A 21,906-nucleotide genomic window follows, 5' to 3' on the forward strand; every position below is an offset into this window, starting at 1 on the left:
GGTCTCAAAGGTCTCACTTGCGATCAGGCCCTGGTGTTCTGCCACCGTGGGGGCCCAAGATGGCAAAAAAAAAAAGTCTATTGCAGAACACTGTGGATCCCACTGTGGACCCCACGGCAGGAGTAAAGGGCCCCGGGATCAGTAGAAAGGGCCCTGGGCTTGGAAGGAAAATCTTTGCCCGGGGGACAGGTGGGCCCTTCATGGTTTCTTGCACTGGGGCTCTGAAAGTGCTAGTTACTATGCCTCTGGTTGGAATATTTGATATCTAGGACAAAAGCAGTATTTTATTTATTACAAGTACTTTATGCATATATATATTTTACATTCACATCAGTCCCTAACTCTCAAGGAGCTTTGGCATAGCACTGGCCCAACCAATGCAAGGACTCCCACTAGCACCAGGCAAGTAAGTGCTGCACAGCCAGATCCTAGGGGGTTCTGGGGTGGACTGCACCGCCTCAGATTTCAGACCCCTCCAAAGCCCTCCACCCACAACTCCCTCTCTCCCTCCCTACACAGGATATACTGTATACTGTAGCTGAAATCTGATCCCCTTATTTTATGAAAAACAGGGTAAAATATTGCACTAGTTTTATGTTGCCCTTTTACTTTTACAATAAGAAATATTACAAAAAATGAAGTTTTGTTACTCAGGTACATTATCTATATCAGTGAACGTTAACTTCTGCCTGACGTTTTCTGCTCACCAGCTATCCTTAGTGTTAGTGTATTTTATGTGTGGTCCAAGACCATTCCTCTTCTTCTGTTGTGGCCCAGGAAGGTCAAAATGTTGGACACACCTGTAATTAAAGGTTAAAACAACCAAATTGCATTCACATTTTTAAGGAGAAATTTGGGAATGAAAAAAACAAACATACATACTCACCTGTCACCCACCAGCTTCAAAACTGAGAATTGAGAGGTCAAAGACTGCTGATCACTTGGTTCTCAGTCTTCAGTGAACAGAGAGAAGTGACTGTCGTTCACCGTGTCAGGAGAAAAGACGAGGAAGCCCGGGCAAATGCACCTATGCTCAATATGACCGCGCAAATTCACGCAAAAATGTGCGCATGCTCATAGGCGAGTGGTACATAATCGAGCATTCCTGTGCGTGAAAGTGCACCACCACACAGGGCACGATAATTGCTGATACTCAGTGGCCTTTATAAGGACTGCAGCTCTGCTCAATAATTGCTGGATTATCGTCAGCCCCCTGTTCTTGTGTTCCTGTTCAGGGGTGGACTGACAACTCATGGGGCCCCTGGGCAATAGGGGATCATGGGGCCCCTGTGTCCTTGCCCAAACTCAAAAAAACCTATGAAAAAGGTACCAGAGGCATCTCATGGGGCCCCCTACTGACCCTGGGCCCTTGGGCAGTGCCCGAGTTTCCAAATGGTCAGTTCGCCCCTGTTCCTGTGTATACTGCTGATTACCTATTACCGACCCAGCTTGACCCTGACCTGGCTTTGGCTCTCTTCCTGGCTCTCTACCGTGTCTTGATCCTGACCTTGCTCCTGTCTGCTGCTCTGTGTATGACCTCTGCTTGATCCTGACCTTGCTCCTGTCTGCTGCTCTGTGAATGATCCCAGCTTGATCCTGACCTTGCTCCTGTCTGCTGCTCTGTGTATGACCTCTGCTTGATCCTGACCTTGCTCCTGTCTGCTGCTCTGTGAATGATCCCAGCTTGATCCTGACCTTGCTCCTGTCTGCTGCTCTGTGTATGACCTCTGCTTGATCCTGACCTTGCTCCTGTCTGCTGCTCTGTGAATGATCCCAGCTTGATTCTGACCTTGCTCTTGTCTGCTGCTCTGTGAATGATCCCAGCTTGATCCTGACCTTGCTCCTGTCTGCTGCTCTGTGAATGATCCCAGCTTGATCCTGACCTTGCTCCTGTCTGCTGCTCTGTGTATTACCTCTGCTTGATCCTGACCTTGCTCCTGTCTGCTGCTCTGTGAATCATCCCGGCTTGATCCTGACCTTGCTCCTGTCTACTGCTCTGTGAATGATCCCGGCTTGATCCTGACCTTGCTCCTGTCTGCTGCTCTGTGTATGACCTTTGCTTGATCCTGACCTTTCTCCTGTCTGCTGCTCTATGAATGATCCCAGCTTGATCCTGACCTTGCTCCTGTCTGCTGCTCTGTGTATGACCTCTGCTTGATCCTGACCTTGCTCCTGTCTGCTGCTCTGTGTATGACCTCTGCTTGATCCTGACCTTGCTCCTGTCTGCTGCTCTGTGAATGATCCCAGCTTGATCCTGACCTTGCTCCTGTCTGCTGCTCTGTGTATGACCTCTGCTTGATCCTGACCTTGCTCCTGTCTGCTGCTCTGTGAATGATCCCAGCTTGATCCTGACCTTGCTCTTGTCTGCTGCTCTGTGAATGATCCCGGCTTGATCCTGACCTTGCTCTTGTCTTCTGCTCTGTGTATTACCTCTGCTTGATCCTGACCTTGCTCCTGTCTGCTGCTCTGTGAATGATCCCGGCTTGATCCTGACCTTGCTCCTGTCTGCTGCTCTGTGTATGACCTTTGCTTGATCCTGACCTTTCTCCTGTCTGCTGCTCTGTGAATGATCCCAGCTTGATCCTGACCTTGCTCCTGTCTGCTGCTCTGTGTATGACCTCTGCTTGATCCTGACCTGGCTCCTGTCTGCTGCTCTGTGTATGACCTCTGCTTGATCCTGACCTTGCTCCTGTCTGCTGCTCTGTGAATGATCCCAGCTTGATCCTGACCTTGCTCCTGTCTGCTGCTCTGTGTATGACCTCTGCTTGATCCTGACCTTGCTCCTGTCTGCTGCTCTGTGAATGATCCCGGCTTGATCCTGACCTTGCTCCTGTCTGCTGCTCTGTGTATGACCTCTGCTTGATCCTGACCTTGCTCCTGTCTGCTGCTCTTCTCATCCTCCGGGATCCACGTGTCCTCTGGAGAAACTCCTCCTGCATCTGGAGCAAACACGGGTTCCGTCTCATCAGACATCACCAAGCAGCTACACCACTGGCAACCCGTGCTTCTTTGTGCACTGCACCTCCTGTGACCACCTCCAGGGGTGCACTGCACTTAGCCGTAAGGGGAGCCCTCACTCTATTCCAGCCTCCAGTCAGGTACATGATACACCGGCTCTCTGATCTGCCCCTCCAGTGTTCACTGGAGCACCAGGCTGTTGAGGGGGCAGGAGCAGCTGGCTCAGGTTCTTAGCGGCTCACTGGCGGACCCCTTTCCTTGTGGCTATAAACAGTATACCCTATTTCATTCACATAGATATAGTATTTAAAAAGAAAAAAATGTATATAAAATGTCTCATTTTTGTACCATTCGCTATCTCATATCTGTGCAGCTTTCAGAGGCTCCAGCACAACGGGATATCGCTGCTAATGATAGGATCACTTTATCCTTCTAAGCACAGGGTTTGGAGAACCTGTTTAAAGAACAAAGCCTTATTTCTGAACAATTATGTAAACAAAGTGGATTAGTGAGAATTGGCACCTCGTTGGGCTGATGTGCTCTCTATGCCAGCCCGGCTGATCAGATGTATTGTTTCTTCTGTCTAGAATCAGGCAGAAGCTGGTCACACAATGCCGGCGCTCTCACATGGCGTTTGGTGGGATTATGGAAAGTGCAGGCACGGTGCAATCCTATTAATCCTTCTCTGCAAACTTTCTCCTACAAAGCACATTCAACGATGATGACTGATGGCTTATGTTGCGGGCTAATAGGGGATGTTAAATGGTATCAGTTTGTATATATTACAGTGTATGCTCCCCATGTTGCCGTTGGATGATGCTCTGAAATTCACAGTTCAGCAAGGTTCAGCTTCCCAAAACAATTTCCACTGACAAATGACTTTCACAATTAAGGGAGACGTTAACGTATTTATTTGCCTAAGCTGCCAGCCGGGGAGACATTGTGCTGTTTTCGAACATAAAAAAGTCATTGTATTTAAAAATAATAGGTTCCCTGTCTGTAATTGTTTGTGTATTTTCCTTTTCTATGCATGTTCGGTGGAACATGGCAGAATCTTAAAGTAGATGTTAACCCAAACACTAAATTCTCATAAAAGCGTTAACATATAAAAGTCATTTCAAAAGTCGTGTACGTTGTTTTTAAATGTGCAGCTGTTATTAAAATACTAGTTAATAGTTGGTGATCCTGTGAAGCTCCTTATTCAAGCACTTCCTGTTACAGGCGTTCTGTAGCCAGCAGTGTATTTAGTTCATGTTTTGTCCTAGGCAACACTAAAATTAGGTGCCCCCCACCCCACCAGAACTCAAGTGCACAATCCCAACGCACACGTTCCTGCACTGAGAAATGGCTGTGTGTTTAGGTGGGGGCTGGAGCGACCATCAACTGGAACCGAGAAATCCAAGGAGAACAATGAGAAATCCAAGGAGAACTGAAAAATCCAAGGAGAGCAATTAGAAATCCAAGGAGAGCAATTAGAAATCCAAGGAGAGCAATTAGAAATCCAAGGAGAACTGAGAAATCCAAGGAGAACTGAGAAATCCAAGGAGAACTGAGAAATCCAAGGAGAACAAAGAGAAATCCAAGGAGAACAAAGAGAAATCCGAGGAGAACAAAGAGAAATCCAAGGAGAACTGAGAAATCCAAGGAGAACTGAGAAATCCAAGGAGAACAAAGAGAAATCCAAGGAGAACAATGAGAAATCAAAGGAGAACAATGAGAAATCAAAGGAGAACTGAGAAATCCAAGGAGAGCAATGAGAAATCCAAGGAGAGCAATGAGAAATCCAAGGAGAGCAATGAGAAATCCAAGGAGAGCAATTAGAAATCCAAGGAGAACTGAGAAATCCAAGGAGAACTGAGAAATCCAAGGAGAGCAATTAGAAATGCAAGGAGAGCAATGAGAAATCCAAGGAGAGCAATTAGAAATCCAAGGAGAACAATGAAAAATCCAAGGAGAACAATGAGAAATCCAAGGAGAACAATGTAGTGGCAGCCAATGGTGGGGGTGTGCTGGTGGGGTGGGGAGGACAAAGTCACCAGCACACCAAGGGTCTCCAATGTGGGTCCAAAGCTTTAATGAACGATCACATACAGTAGTTACAACAATAGCAACGTTTCAGAGACTCACAGGAACCCTTCATCTGGCATGTGACGTCACATGACTGATGAAGGGGTCCTGCGAGGCTCTGAAATGTTGCTGTTGTTGTAACTATGTGATTGTTCCATTTCCTGACCGCCCTATAGCAGAGCTACTGCTACAGGGCGGCAGGACTGCGCGAAATCACATATATATAAGTGATTTTGTATTTCCGGGTAGGGGGCATGCACGCCCTACCCGAGCCACCATTGGCGGCTTCAGCTGTTGATCACCAGGTCCCGGATGGAGATTCCCCGCTGGCACCCAGCGATCGCCGAGTATCACTGACGGAGGAGAGGTCTGTATGAAAACAATGTCCCCCTGTCAGCTCCAGCACGCTGCTTCGTAGTGCTCTGCATAGCAGAGCAATGAAAAGCAGTGTGCTTACACAGTAAAGCACAGCACCAGGGGCGGACTGACCTTTTGGAAACTCAGGCAGTGCCCGAGGGCCAGGGGTCAGTAGGGGGCCCCATGAAATGCCCCTGGTACCTTTTTCAAAGGCTTTTTTGAGTTTGGGCAAGGAAACAGGGGCCCTATTGCCCAGGGGCCCCATGAGTTGTCAGTCTGCCCCTGCACAGCACACAGTAATACAGCACACAGTTAACCCTTTGATCACCCTAGATGTTAACTCCTTCCTGCCCAGTGTCATTAGTACAGTGTCAGTGCTTTTTATTACCACTGATCATTGTATTGGTGTCACTGGGGATGTCAGTGACAGTCAGTTCCCCCCAGTGCCAGAATGCTCGCTGCAGTCCCGCTATAAGTCACTGATCGCCGCCATTACTAATTTAAAAAAAAAATCCAGTATATATACCGCCATTTGTAGACCTTAGAACTTTCATGTAAACCAATATTTTACATGTACTGTATTGGGATTTTTTTTGCTAGCAAAGATATATAGCAGAATACATTTAGGCGTAAATTTATGACAAAATTTGATTTTCGAAATTTTTTTTACTGGACATTTTTAATAGCAAAAAATCAAAAATATTGTTTTTCTCAAAATTGTTGGTCTTTTTTTTGTTTATAGCGCAAAAAATAAAAAACGCACAGGCGATCAAAGACCACCGAAATAAAGCTCTTTTTGTGGGGAAAAGGAACACAAGTTTCATTTGGGTGCAGCATTGCTTGACCGCGTAATTGTTAGTTAAAGTAACACAGCACCGACTCGCAAAAAATGGCCTGGTCAGGAACGGGGGTAAATCCTCTGGAGGGCAAGTGATTAAAGCTTTGGACCCACATTGGAGACCCTCAGTGTGCTGGTGACATTGTTCTCCCCACCCCACTAGCACCCCCCTACACACACACACACACACCGCCTACACTAACCGCCACTACAGCCCGACACCGCAACCCCCCCATCCCCCCACCACCACCGACCAACACACATCCCCCCCACTGCGACCACCAGACTCATACACTAACCTTAACCTCCAGAATGAAAGAAGCAGACCAGCCATTCCTACACCCTCCAGCTGAGTGCAGCCTCCTTGGAACTCATGACCAAGTCCCCATCTCTGCAACTTGTGTCCCTTTTCCGGGGGGAAATTGCCACCTTAGGCAAAATCCTTGTTTGCCTCCTGGTCTGTAGCGGGGACACACAGAGGCAGAATTAACTCTGTGCCTGGTCAGGCTTCCTTGTAGCACCTCACTGTTCCATAGCATGGGTTCTCCCAGGGACTCCATTTCTAATGGGAAGAAACATGCTTACTTCACCCACAGGACATCCCGGGAGAGGTCCTGCCTGGTTTGACCAGTTATAATGTGATCACTGTGATTGGCTTGTCATGTGATAGGAGTCGGTCCTGTCATCTACCATTAGTTAGTGGGGACAAAGAGCTATCTTCAACAACTCTTTCTCTGTGCTGGGAGCATACAGTGAGTGAACTCTCAGCACAGAAACATTTGCTAACAAACCCCTTGTATTATAGCACTGAGCAGGGGACAGGTCTTCTTTAGGAAATCGGGGGTCTATTAGAATCCCAAAGTTTCGCTTTCCTTCCAATGCAGCAAATCAAGCACATATCATGCTTGATTTGCTTGTTCCCCAAGCACAGCAGCCTGGTCTTTCTTATGGTGTCATCAGGGGGTTTATTAGACCCCTGATGTCTCTGCTTCCCTCTAATACAGCACAGACATATTAGCTGACAAGTCCCCTAGGTGATAGCATTGACCAGGTGACAGGTCTTCCTTATGGAGCCATCAGATGTCTATCAGAATCCCAATGTTTCGCTTTCCTTCCAATGCAGCAAATCAAGCACATATGCTTGATTAACTGGTTCCCTAAACACAGTAGGCAGGTCTTTCTTATGGTGTCTTCAGGGAATTTATTAGGCCCCTGATGTCTTTCCTGCTCTATAATACAGCACAAACACATTATCTGACAAGTCACCTAGGTGATAGCATTGAACAGGTGACAGGTCTTCCTTATGGAGTAATTAGGGGTCTATTAGAACCCCAATGTCTCCCCTGCCTTCCAGTGCAGCTAATCAAGCACATATCATGCTTGATTAGCTGGTTCCCCAAGCACAGCAGCTGGGTCTTTCTTATGGTGTCAGCAGGGGTCTATTAGACCCCGTATGTCTCCCCTGTCCTCAAATACAGCACAGAAACATTAGCTGACTAGTCCTCTATGTGAGAGCATTGAGCAGGTGACAGGTCTTCCTTTATGGAGTAATTTCTGAAGACTATATTGCTGCTGCCAAACTCATCCACCTTGCCAACCGTTCAGTGTCTGCCACCCCTCTTTGCCAGTCCCTCCACTGGCTCCCACTCACCCAACAAACAAAATTCAAGATACTTACAACTTATAAAGCCATCCACAACTCTGCTCCAAGCTACATTGCTAACCTGGTCTCAAAATACCAACCAAATCATTCTCTTCATTCCTCCCAAGTCCTCCTGCTCTCTAGCTCCCTTATCACCGCCTCCCATGCTTGCCTCCAGAATTTCTCCAGAGCCGCTCCCATCCTCTGGAACGCCCTTCCCCAATGTGTCTGACTATCTCCATCTCTGTCCACTTTTAAACGATCTCTGAAAACTCATCTCTTCGGAAAGGCCTATCCTGCCCCCACCTAACAGCTGTACATGAATTTTGGCCATCAGCCCATCCCTCACAGTTATCACCTTTTGTATCTCTTGACCCTCCCTCTTAGTCTAGGTTCACACCTATGCAGTTTGCTTTTGACCCATTTCTGCATTGTATGTGTTTTTGCACCTGTGTTTTTGATACGTTTTTGATTTTTTTTCCTGTTGCTAGGCAGATTTAAAATGTAGGCAGATCAAAAATGTGGCAAAAATACACTACATGCTTTTCTGCAGTGTTTCCATTGAAGTCTATAGAACCAAAAATGCAACTTTTTGTGTTCAAAAAAGTCCCTGACCCTTTCCAAAAAATGCATTGCGTTTTGTGTTTTTGCACCTGCTTTTTTGCCGCATTTTTGATGCGTTTTGCTTTTTTTTTCCTGTTGCCAGGCAGATGTAAAACATAAAATGCATCAAAAATGTTGCAAAAACGCACTACATGCTTTTCTGCAGCCTTTCCATTGCAGTCTATAGAACCAAAAATGCAACTTTTTGTGTTTGAAAAAGTCCCTAACCCTTTCCAAAAAATGCACCGGGTGAAAACGCGGGGATGTGAACGTGTCCCATAGGAAATCATGTTAAATGGACTGTGGCGCGTTTCTGCAAAACGCAAAACTCTGCAGAAAATGCTTAGGTGTGAACCTGGGGTAAGACTATAAGCTCTAACAAGCAGGGGCCTCTGAGTCCTCCTGTATTCATTTGTATTGTAACTGTACTGTCTGCCCTTACGTTGTAAAGTGCTGCGTAAACTGCTGGCGCTTTATAAATCCTGTATAATAATAATAATATTCTATGTATGAGAAAACACAACAAAACTGCAGAAAAAGTAATGCAAGAACCTGCATTGCAGCAAATGAATGTTAAGAATCTGACATTCACATTCATTAGATGAGATTTCAGGTGCGATTTCAATTTGCAAATCGCACGTGAAATCGCACGGGTATGATCGGGCACTAAATGTCATATAAATCAGTACAAAATCGTCCGAACTTTTACCTACATATCTGTCAATGTTATAGGTGGCTCTTTTTCATACTGCATATAGTAATGTTTTAAAATTTTAAAAAGAGCGCCTGGTAACCCTCCAGTAGTTTGAGATATGCCAGCCCCTCAGGCAATGACAGAACAGGCAGACTGTCATTTGGGGCCAGGCCGTCAGTAAATCTCTCACGTCAGCACAGGGCAGCTGCATGCATGGCACTTATAAACAATGGACATGCTTTTGTTATCTTTGGTGCTGTAAAGCTTGCCAGAGACACCGCATCGCCCCCACTTTCCCCTTTCTGGGCCAGAACATCTTGTACCAGTCTGTAGCTTCTTTGCCCAGCAACTGCTGACTCTTGCCTAACCTTTATGCCATATCGGGGACCCAAAACCATTATGACACAGGTAAGCTAAATATCATGGAGGTTATTTACTGCTGAATATTGTATCTATAAACCATATTCAGCCAGAATTTTTTTTAAAGTGCTACTAAACCCAAGACTTTGCAAATGCATTTATTTTAGTAAATATAAACTGCTAAATACCTTTTCTCATCAGCAGTGTATTACAGTCTTGTGACTTCTAGCAGTGTCCAGCCGAGTACTGGTTAATCTTGTAGGAGGAGTTTTCATTCTTCTCTGACTGTCCTATGAGGCTGCATGACCCCTGACTGTCTGTTTGGACATTGCTGATTGGCCCTGTGTTGGTCACATGCACTCTCCCAAGAAAAACAGAAATCTCTAGAAATAGACACCAAACTGAGCATGTGCAGACTTGCCACTTTTGCTCTAACAATGGCGGATGCATTGGGGACAGCAAAAGAAGGGGAGGATCAGAGAAGACAGGATCAAACAGCCTTTTTACACAATACAGAGGATTAACCCCTTAGGTTCCACAGTGAGTATAACAAGCATGCTTTACTGCATATACAGACTGATTTTACTGTTGTGGGTTTAGGAACACTTTAATGAACTCATCTCAATACCATAAACAATAGTTTTCTTTTTCATAAAATATTTAATACCCTTTTTTTTAAATTACAATGTTACTGATCTTCTTAGGCCCCTTTCACATGAGCGTTCCGTAAGTCCATTTTTCATCTGTCCGTTTACAGATGAAAACCGGACACCCATGTATTTCTATGGACTAGCAGATATAAACAGATGATTTGTTAAAGCGGAGTTCCAGCTGAAAAAATAAATGTCAGCAGCTACAAAAACTGTAGCTGCTGATTTTTAAGATACAGACACTTACCTGTCCCTCGGTCCAGCAATGTCCTCACCACCGCTGGTTTCACCGGCCGTCTTCTCTCCCTGGTGCCGGCATCTTTATTGTGGGCACCTGGCTGTGACAGCTTGCGGCTTCACAGCCGGGTGCCCACTGCACATGTGCGACAAGTGCTGCGCTTTGTGAATGGCCCCGTAGTCTTCTGGGACCCGTCACGTGTCCCAGAAGACTACGGGGAGAGGGGGGGGGGACAACTTCCACTACCGATCACCTAGGTGATCGCAGCGGAAGTAGGAGCGGGTACCTGTCAAATTCGGGTACCTGCTCCCCAAAGGTGCCAATCCTTAATGGGGAGTGGGGGACAAAGCATTAAAACGGAACGTTCCCTTTTGAGTGGAACTCCGCTTCAATGTCCACAGCTGTTAACATCCATTTTTTTTAAAAGAAGAAAAACCTAATTTTCTTCTGTTAAAAAAAACGGAATGGACAAAAAAGGATGTAAATGGACAAAATGGATGTAAACTGACAAAAAACAGATGAAAACTGATGTGAACTGATCCATTTTTTCTTAGAAAAAAACACGACTGCACTGAAGAAAAAAAAAAAGAATGTCCGTGTGAAAGGGGCCTTACTTTTCTTCCCTTTCAAGCACTTCCTCTCTACCATCGTCGGTTGCACATCATTGCTCTGGACTGGTTTCCTGATAGTGACTACAATAGATCATGCCCGTGCAAAGTGTATTGGTCGCTTGTCATTTCCATGTGATAGGGTGACAACTCAAGAGCACAACTGGGAGACAGCTGTCAACCTTTTGTAGGAAAGTACTGAACAAGAACATTCATAGAGATCTGACACACCCATCAGCAAAGTTCATAATTCCTGTAGGTTGGAGAGGTTTGGCTCTTTGGGTCCCCCTCTGCAGAATTGCTGGCAGGACACTGGCTTAGCTGCTCAGGCTGTGGCTGTTTTTTTAAAGAAAACAAACTGCACACCTCTTTTGTCACCTGGAAATTATTTAGCTGATTTAAAGTAGTAATAAATTCTTACATATACCCATTGAAGTGAGATGACACTAATCCTTCTACATAGGCTTTACTTGTTTATCTGCAGCCCTTTCTTCTTTACATCTTTTCAAAGTCCAGCATTTATAAAGTTTGTCTGAGCTTTCAGAAAACAGGGGGTGGGGAGCTGAAGTTACACTCCACAGAGCTCAGTAAGGGGAGCTCTAAGAGCTGATTAGAGGAAACAAGCACATCTCTGAGGTTTGTCAATCACAGGCTGTGCGCTGGAGCTTCCTCCCCTGTCACCTGTTTTCTCTTGGTGTCAGGAAAACCTGTCAGAAGTGACTCATGTGGATAGCAGAGGAACGAGGCAGCAGACAAAAATTACACTTAGTGCTCTGGACTGAGGGAAGTACACACTATAGAGGGATATCCTTTGTTCATATTTCATGTCAAAGGTTTACAAAAACTTCAAACTAAAATCTCAATAGGGCTTTAATAAAAGGTTCAGATTTAGGTTACATTCGCATGGGTGCATGGGGACAATCCGGGTGACCACCAGCAAGAATCAAAAATATTAACCTTCCTAGCGGTAATCCCGAGTGTGGCTCGGGCTTAATTTCCAGTACCAAAAGTGGTAACTCCGAGCCACACTCAGGATCAGGGGCGGACTGACAACTCATGGGGTCCCTGGGCAATAGGGCTGTGTCCTTGCCCAAACTCAAAAAAGCCTATGAAAAAGGTACCAGGGGCATCTCATGGGGCCCCCTACTGACCCCAGGCCCTCAGGCAGTGCCCGAGTTTCCAAATGGTCAGTCCGCCCCTGCATGGGATTACACTGTAGTGTAACTTTCCTTGTCCTGCGTTCCCCCAATGTCCTCCCGCTGTGTCCTTCCACTGTGTCCTTCGGCATCCGTCTTCCGGGTTCCCTTCCCTGCGAGTGTTGCGGCGCAGGGGGGGTGAAACCGGCGGCAGATTAAAAAAAGTTAAATCATGACATACACACAATACATTGTAATCTGTTAGGATTCCATTACTGTATCAAACCATTTCACATACATTTTGTCCTGAGTGCTTTGTCCTGTGCCCTGCCTGCATTTTTACTGTTCTTTCTGCCTGAAAACTTGAGAACGTCCATGGCATACAAAAAAAAACCTTTTAGGTCAAAAGCAGTTTTAGACCGGCTAGAGATCAGCGATAATAAATTAGAATCACTTGCAGAATTGAGCGATAATGATTCGTGGGGAAATTCGTCATCAGACACTGAAAGTGACGACAGCGGTGATTCTGCGACTGAGCTCAGTGATGTGCGAACTTGGCGCTCTGTTTCAAATTTCAGTGTTTTTGGTTTGATTACATTATTGAATTAAATGTATTATTATTATATTATTATTATTTTTTATAATTATTTATTATATTATAATTTTATGATTTTGTGTTTCAAACTTTATTGTACCCGGGATGTTTACTAGACTCTTGTTTTGACAGATTTAAAAGTTATTCCTAAGAATTAAAGGTCTACAATATAAAACAACAAATTTCCATGCAAAACAATGTACCTCTTTGAAAATATTGACATAATCAGACCGCCAGGGAGGTTAAAGGCTTCCAGCAGCAGCTGGATATATTAGTGGTCGGCACTGCCGCCATTCGCATGTGCGCGGTTACATAGAAATGGAGCTTCTGACCGGCCCTAGATGTAGACAGTCGGCATTTCTGCCAAATTGTGGTTGCACACAAATTGGCTGCAGCTAATTGTCAAGTCAGTATGCGGCCATAGAACAGAGTGTTGTTGCATCTAGAAGCACCGTTTAGTGACTTTTGATCACAGCAAATTATCCGCACCCATGAGAATGTATCCTTAAAAAAAGACTAAAACATGCTAAAGGTCATATAAGATTTCAGTGGTCGGGTTTAGATCTATTTTAACCATTCGGTCCATGCCCTTCTATTATAGTGATTCCTGTTGGCCATTATACAATTACGCACATCCTGAGCAGCCCAACCGATATAGCTTTTATAATGAATCAACATGCATCGTCTGTGACGACCTCCCTCCTGCTGGAATTTAGCACTGGGAACCTAGGGAGAAATTAACATAAGAAAAGATCTACAGTACTCCAGGAAAATGTCAAACAATTATGTATGTGTAAATTACAACCGCTGTGCACCCCGCTACCTATTAGCGATTCAAAGAACATGCGTCTCTTTCACCTGCAGACAAAATAATTTTTTGTTGGGATAATAAGGTAAACGTCACGTCTCATTGTATAAAAAGCCAGTGTTTAGTGTGGGTTGTGCTTGTATAGATAACGACACTCTGTTGTACCTATCAATGTCAAGAACGGCACGCATTTGTATCACCATAGGTAGAGGATGCGGAATGCACTGAATTCAGCTTTAACAACTGTAATCAAATGTGGATCTCTGTAACATGTAACAAAGACAATGAGGACGTTGGTTGAGCATTAAATGTTGTATAGCATTGGGCACTGTAATGTGAGACTGGAAGGATCAATTCAAAGGCAATCTATTGTCAATTGTATCTAATCAAAGAGGGAGAAAAGAAGTGCATTCAGCACCATCCACCTACGGTAATAAAAATCCACCATTCGTGACATTGATAGGTCATCGTTATCAATTCAGGCAATTAATAGCTACAATATATGTATGTGCATTTGGTTGTTTGCCTGGAAAACCGGTTTTCATCCATTGATGCATTCATGAAAAAAATAGTTTTTTTTTTTATATATATTATATATATTAAATTATCTTTTATAATATTATTACATTTTTTTTTTAAATATATTGGGATGGGGTGAAGGAACATTGATTTAAGTCCATTTTGTAGGCCGTCTGTGCCAAACATGCAATAGCCCAGGTCAAGTTGTGTGCCAAAGAGATGTGGCAAGTGGAACCCCCCCAACCTCTCCTCCTCCTCTCCTCCCACATCCACTCCTGTGTGACCTTCTTCAATATGGAATATCAGAGATCTACTTTCTACCTTCTGTAGCAGACTTACAATGTGCAAGCATAAGACGCCCCCACATGCAGGTTTAATAAAGCTAAAGTTCACTCCACAGCTATTTTTCGAACTCATTGGCATACTTTCTCTCAGCTATAGTGCTGACTTCGGGAAAGATCTGCCCTTGTGCCACACCTTCCAACCAATTGAGTACCCAATAAGCCGACCATACAAGTAGTAAAAGTTTGTTTGGTTAAGCAGGGACTGGCAAAATTTCAATCCATGTATAGGCAGGCTGGTCTATCAATCATCTTGTGTACAACCAGCCTGTTTGGTCTTCCCTTATGATAGTGGGGAAATCTCCCCACTGTCAGTATACAATACCACAGCAGGAAGGACTTCTCCATCCGCAAAGGGTGTGTATACAGGGGGATCGACTAATTTTTTTTCCAATCCGCTGGTTGAATGAAAAATAAATAATGTATGGCCAGCCTTACAGTGAATAATACATAACAGAATAGTAACATGACATAATAGGTTTAACAATTCAAAGAAGAAAATAGTAGTACAGTATAGTGCAGGGGCGGACTGACAATTCATGGGGCCCCGGGCAATAGGTGATCATGGGGCCCCTGTGTCCTTGCCCAAACTCAAAAAAGCCTATGAAAAAGGTACCGGGGGCAGCTCATGGGGCCCCCTACTGACCCCGGGCCCTCGGGCAGTGCCGAGTTTCCAAATGGTCAGTCCGCCCTAGTATAGTGTTATAACAAACAATAATCAGCAGCAACAAAAACGTATAACTGCAGGAGTGCAGCACCTATCCCAAAAACACAATTTGTTGGCAGTCACATTACCCCCAGCAGTGGCATTAGATACTCTTGCAATGGGAAACAGTACATGAGACCCATTGATTCTCTTCCAATGACATGTTCATCAGGTGACTCTTCTCCAGGTGTAGGATGGAAAATAAACCAACAAAGGCCTTTGAACTGAGGCTACAGAATTAGCAACCCTCAGCTACTCCTGAAGATCCATAACATTCTGGGGCACCGACTCAGCATCTGTGCCAACTGCTCTAACACAAGCGATCCTATAGGAGCTAGACACACAGGTGTCAAACTGGTGGACCTCCAGCTGTTGCCAAGCGACAAGTCCCATGAGGCATTGCAAGATTGACAGTTACAAGCATGACTTCCAAAGGTAGAGGCAATAACTGGAGGGCTGCCAGTTTGACACCCCTGAGCTAGAGGTTCTCTTTCCCTCACTATCTTCTGCTGAGTAAAAAGACTGAGTGCTGACAGAACACTAAAAATGTATTGCGCTGCCTGTTTATTTTGCGAAATCAATTAGGTGGCTTGAACAAGCAGATATTTTGTTTGTTTATGCTATGGAGTTATTGTACAAAGCCCTGCTGCATTGAACAGTGTTTTTTTTTACTGCTGAATAAAAATGCAGGGAAAACCTGCTTGGGCCATGCATGGGTGTCACTGCCACCAGTTGGGCCTTCTACCAACATATACACCTGTTCAAACGCTTGGTAACACAAATTACTAATCAGCCAATCACATGGCAGCAACTCAATGCATTTAGGACTCGTTCACACTTGACTTTATTTCTAACTCTTGCCAAACACCCCTATAGCATTTTACAAGCGTTAGACAGACTTTGTGAAGTGTTTTTAACGCTCCGCAAATGCTCCCAAAATGCCCTATGCACGCTTTTGAGGTGGTTAATAGACGTTTGCCAAGCATTAAAACCACATCACAAACTCCTATAATGAAGTTTAAATGGTATTAACACTCCGCAAACGCCTCGCAACCGCGTCGCAACCGCACCGAAAACGCCGGCCAGGTATTTTGGAGCGGCACCATAGACTTCAATGGGAGGCTTCAACTCCTCCTGACTCGACCAGAGGCGTCAGTTTTGCCACGACGCTAACGCTTCCGTGTGAACAGTACTGTGTGCTGCCATGTGCAGAATTTTCAGAGGCGTTTGAGAAGCGTAAAAAACGCTTCCCAAACGCCTGTCTGACGCCTGCTGACAAAGCTAGTTTGAACATAGCCTTAGGCATCTAGACGTGGTGAAGATGACTTGCTGATGTTCAAACCGAGTATCAGAATGGGGAAGAAAGGGGTCTTAAGTGACTTTGAATGTGGCATGGTTGTTGGTCCAAGTATGCAAAAACTGCTGATCTACTGGGATTTTCAAGCACAACCATCTGGCACTTTTTGCTGGCTGATAGCTAAAAAGAGTGGGACATTTGAGTGGAGAGGGGTTAATTGGTCACAGGTACTCCAGGTACTATATAACTTGCTGTAGAGCTCACTCTGATCTTGCTCATTCTTGAGCTTGCCTGTATTTTGCTTGCTGGACCTTTGACCAAGTGGACATTTGATAAGTGGAGTTAAAAAACTGGAGTGGAAAACAAGAGATTATAACAGGAGTCTTCGAACCTGTAAGTGACAACTGATATTTCCTATTATTAATATTGTAACTGGGATATGAGTGCTAGCAGGGTTGAAGGTTTTGTGCAGTGCACAGTGTGCTGCATGTATGCAACAATGAAGCAACAGCTCCAGGATGGATACTGCTGCAACAGATGTGAGTGGGTTGCCCTTCTGGAAGCTCGTGTTCGAGATCTGGAGGAGCAAGTTGCAACACTGGGCAGAACCAACAACCTTGAAAGGGGTCTTCTGCTCCCTGAGCAGGTAGCTAATGGGATGATGTGGAGGGACTAATCAGGATTATCAGGTTGGAAGTTGGGTTACTGTGACGAGAGGGAGTGGTAGGGGCTCACATAAAAGGAAGGCCAGCTCTGGGTTTGTGCACCCAAGCAGATTTGACAAGTTGGATGAAGATGTAGGGGTGGCAAGCTCAGGGGTGGCAGCCCTGGATGTCACTGCTATCCTTAACAGCCGGGAGGGCAGACCATCTGGGAGGGGTGGTGAGGGTAGTGTAGGAAGGCCTAGACAGTTGGTGGTAGTAGGGGATTCTATAATCAGGACTGATAAAATAACTTGTCACCAGGATCGCCTCAACCGAATGGTTTGCTGTCTCCCTGGTGCCAGGGTTCGACATGTGGTGAACCGGGTTGATAAATTACTGGGAGGGGCTGGGCATGACCCAGCTGTCTTGGTCCATGTTGGAACCAATGACAGAATACATGGAAGGTGGAGGTTCCTTAAGAATAAATTTAAAGAACTAGGCTGCAAGTTGAAGGGAAGGACCTCCAAGGTGATATTCTTTGAAATATTACCGGTGCCATGCGCAACTCAAGAAAGACAGGAGGAGATTAGAGAACTAAATGCATGGCTAAATACCTGGTGTAGGAAGGAAGAATTTGGGTTTCTAAAGCACTGGGCTGACTTTTCATTGGGGTGCAACCGAAATGCTAGAGATGGTCTGCACCTAAATGGAAGGGGGTCTGCTGTGCTGGTGGAGAGGTTTATGGGGAGGCTGGAGGAGTATTTAAACTAGGATCGAGGGGGGAGGGAGAATTAGATTATAATGGGGTAAACAGATCAGACAGGCATCAGTACTTATTGGTGAGTGAAATGGGGAAAGATGGGGGGAGGGCTATGGCAGATGAAAAGAAGGTCCCCACATTCCAAACAACCATTGGAATTGGTACCATTTGTATGAAAACAAAAAATATGCAAAATACGTGTGCACAAGGTGTCAATGAATTAAAGTGTTTGTTCACCACTGCCAGAAGTCTGCCAAGAAAAATAGGTGAATTTGAAGCTTTGGTGCATGAACAGAACTATGATTTAATTGGTATTGCTGAATCTTAGCTTCATTTTTCACATGACCGGGCCCTTTATATTCTTGGCTATGTTCTCTTTCGGAGAGACAGGGTAGTAAGAAAAGGTGGTGGTGTCTATCTCTATGTGAGAAGTGATCTCAGAGTGAGTGTGAAAGAGAACCTAGTTGATGGAGAGTGTGATGAGGCTGAAGCATTATGGGTGGAACTGCACATGGGGGTGCATACTACAAAGGTAGTCATTGGAGTTTGTTATAGGCCTCCCAGTGTTAATGAGGAGGTGGAGACTCAGCTTCTTGCACAGATTGAAAGGGCTGCAAGGGCTGGGATAGTGATAATAATGGGGGATTTTAACTATCCGGAAATTGACTGGAGTAATGGCACTGCAGGAACAGTTAAAGGGCAAACATTTTTAAACCTACTACAGGACAATTTTATGGTACAGTTCATAGAGGCCCCAACTAGAAATGATGCTTTGCTGAACCTGGTAATCTCAAACCATGCAGAGCTTATTACAAATGTCCATATAAAAGAACATCTGGGTAACAGTGACCATAACATGATTTTACTTATTGTTAGCTGTAAACAACAAGCACATACGGGAAAAATAAAAACGCTCAATTTTAAAAGAGCTGATTTTCCAAGGCTAAGAGCTGCTCTCCAAGTCTTAGACTGGGAGGGAATATTTACATCTATGAACACATCACAGAAATGGGAGTTGTTCAAAAAGACTATATGTGAACACACTGCTAAATATATTCCCATGGGCAACAAGTTTAAAAGGCTAAAAATCAAACCTATTTGGCTTACGGCCAAAGTTAAAAAAGCTATAGATAATAAGAAAAGAGCTTTTTTTAAATATAAAAATGAAGGAACGCTATCTTCGATTAAACATTACAAAGAATATAACAGAATATGCAAAAAGGAAATAAAGGCCACAAAAATTTAAAACGATTGCAAAAGACAGCAGGACCAACCCCCCAAAAATTCTTCAAATATATTAATAGTAAAAAGGTCCGAGCATGTAGGCCCTTTACAAAATAATCTAGAGTGGGTGACTGGGGACAAAGAGAAGGCAAATTTATTAAATACCTTCTTCAGCTCTGTGTATACAAAGGAGCATGGGGGAGCTCTTGTCCATAATGGGCATGGACACAGCTCCAGATGATCCACATTGGCTCACCATTGATATGATCCAAAAATATTTAGACAGAATAAATGTGAATAAAGCACCTGGACTGAATGGCATACACGCAGGAGTCCTTAAAAGACTTGAGCTCTGTCATTTTAAAGCCATTGTTTCTCATTTTTAGGGACTCTTTAATGACCGGCATAGTACCACTGGATTGGTTAAGGCCAACGTGGTGCCAATATTTTAACAGGGGTCAAAATATTTACCAAGTAATTATAGACCTGTTAGTTTAACTTCGATAGTTGGAAAGATACTGGAGAGTTTAATAAAAGACCACATAGATGAGTTCTTGCTGGAAAAAAATTTTAAGCAACAGACAGCATGGATTCATGAAAGACAGAAGTTTTCAAACAAATCTGATTTCTTTTTATGAGGAGGTGAGCAAAACCTTGGACAGAGGGATGGTGGTGGATGTGGTATACTTGGATTTTGCAAAAGCATTTGACACAGTTCCCCACACACGCCTAATGTGTAAGGTAAAGTCTACATGCTTGGAAAAATCCATATGTAAATAGGTAGAAAACTGGCTAAAAGATCATATTCAGCGAGTAGTGGTTAATTATTCATACTCTGAATGGTCTGGGGTTATCAGTGGTGTACCCCAAGGTTCAGTGTTGGGACCCTTACTTTTTAATATATTTATAAACAATATAGGGTCTGGGATTAAAAATCCAATTTCAGTCTTTGCAGATGACACCAAGCTGTGCAGTGGAATAACGTTCTTACAGGATGTCTCCAACTTACAAGCTGACCCCAATGCTCTGTTTAATTGGGTAACTATGTGGCAAATGAGGTTTAATGTTGATAAATGTAAGGTTATGCACTTGGGGGCTAAGAATATGCATGCATCATACATACTAGGGGGGTACAACTGGGGGAATCAATGGTGGAGAAGGATCTGGGAGTTTTGGTAGATCACAAGATTAATAATGGCATGCAATGCCAAGCTGCAGTTTCTAAAGAGAGCAAAATCCTCTCTTGTGTTAAAAGAGGTGTAGACTCCAGAGAGAGAGATATAATTACCCGATACAAATCATTAGTAAGACCTCATCTGGAATATGCAGTTCAGCTTTGGAAAAAAAATTCACAAAAAGAACATTGGGGAACTGGAGAAAGTACAGAGAAGGGCAACCAAACTGATAAGAGGCATGGAGGAGATCAGCTATGAAGAAAAATCAGAGGAACTGAATGTATTCTCTCTTGAGAAGAGGAGATTAAGGGGGATATGATCAACATGTATAAATAGATCATTGGTTCATATAGTGAACTCGGTGTAGAGTTATTCACCCTGAGGTCATCACAGAGGACAAGGGGGCACTCTTTATGTCTGGAGGAAAAGAAATGTAATCTCCAAACACGGAAACGTTTCTTCACAGTAAGAGCTGGGAAAATGTGGACTTGACTCCCTCAAGAGTTGGTTCTGGCCAGCTCAGCGGATTGCTTTAAAAAAAGCCTGAATTATTTCTTGGATACACAGAATATAACTGGTTACAGACATTTATAGGTAAAGTGGATTCAGGGAATAGCCGATTGCCTCTCGGGAGATCCGAAAGGAATTTGTTCCACTGCAGGAGCAAATTGGATTATGCTTTGCTGGGTTTTTTTTTGCCTTCCTCTGGATAAAGTGTGGGTGTAGGGTTATAACTTTTTTTTTTTTTTTTTTATGGTTGAACTGGATGGACTTTTGTCTTTTTTAGCCAGACTAACTATGTAACTATCTCTAGGGTTTACAGAGAATGATCTGAAAAAGAGAAAATATCCAGTGAGAGGCAGTTGTGTGGACAAAAATGCCTTGTTGAGGTCAGAGGACAATGGGCTGACTGGTTCAAGATAATAGAAAGGCACCAGTAGCTCAAATAACCACTCATTACAACCAAGGTATGCAGAATATCATCTCTGAACACACAACACGTAGAACCTTGAAGCAGATGGGCCACAGTAGCAGAAGACCACACTGAGTCCCACGCCTGTCAGCTAAGAACAGGAAACAGAGGCTACAACTGCACAGGCTCACCAAAATTGGACAGTAGAAGATTGGAAACACGTTACCTGGTCTAATAAGTCTTGAATTCAGCTGCAACTTTCAGATGGTAGGGTCAGAATTTGGTGGAAACAACATGAAAGTATGGATCCATCCTGCCTTCTATCAATGGTTTATGGATGTGCAGCCGACAAATCTGCAGCAAGTGTGTGATGCTATCATGTCAATATGGACCAAAATCTCTGAGGAATGTTCCCAACACCTTGTTGAATCTACACCACGAAGAATTAAGGCAGTTCTGAAGGCAAAAGGGGGTCCAACCCGGTACTAGAAAGGTGTACCTAATAAAGTGGCTGGTGAGTATGTATACTCATGCTCTTATAATGAAGGACATAACCATAGTGCAGAGCTCCCATTAGGACACAGGTATGCTATATCCATGAGACAGGAATGCTCTGTCAAGGGGACAGGTGTGCTCCACCCAAAAGCCAGAAGGCCTCAGGCTAGGAGACAGAATGGCTTCAGACATGTGTCTGGAGGTTCCCTATTGAGAGGCAAGGGCATGGGCCCATGCAGCAGGATGCTGCAACTAAATGCTGAAATCCAGAAGAACCC

This window comes from Staurois parvus, unplaced genomic scaffold (genome assembly GCF_062004578.1).
Source record: "Staurois parvus isolate SC_StPar_1 unplaced genomic scaffold, SC_StPar_1.0 ptg000347l, whole genome shotgun sequence".
In the NCBI taxonomy this organism is placed as follows: Eukaryota; Metazoa; Chordata; class Amphibia; order Anura; family Ranidae; genus Staurois; species Staurois parvus.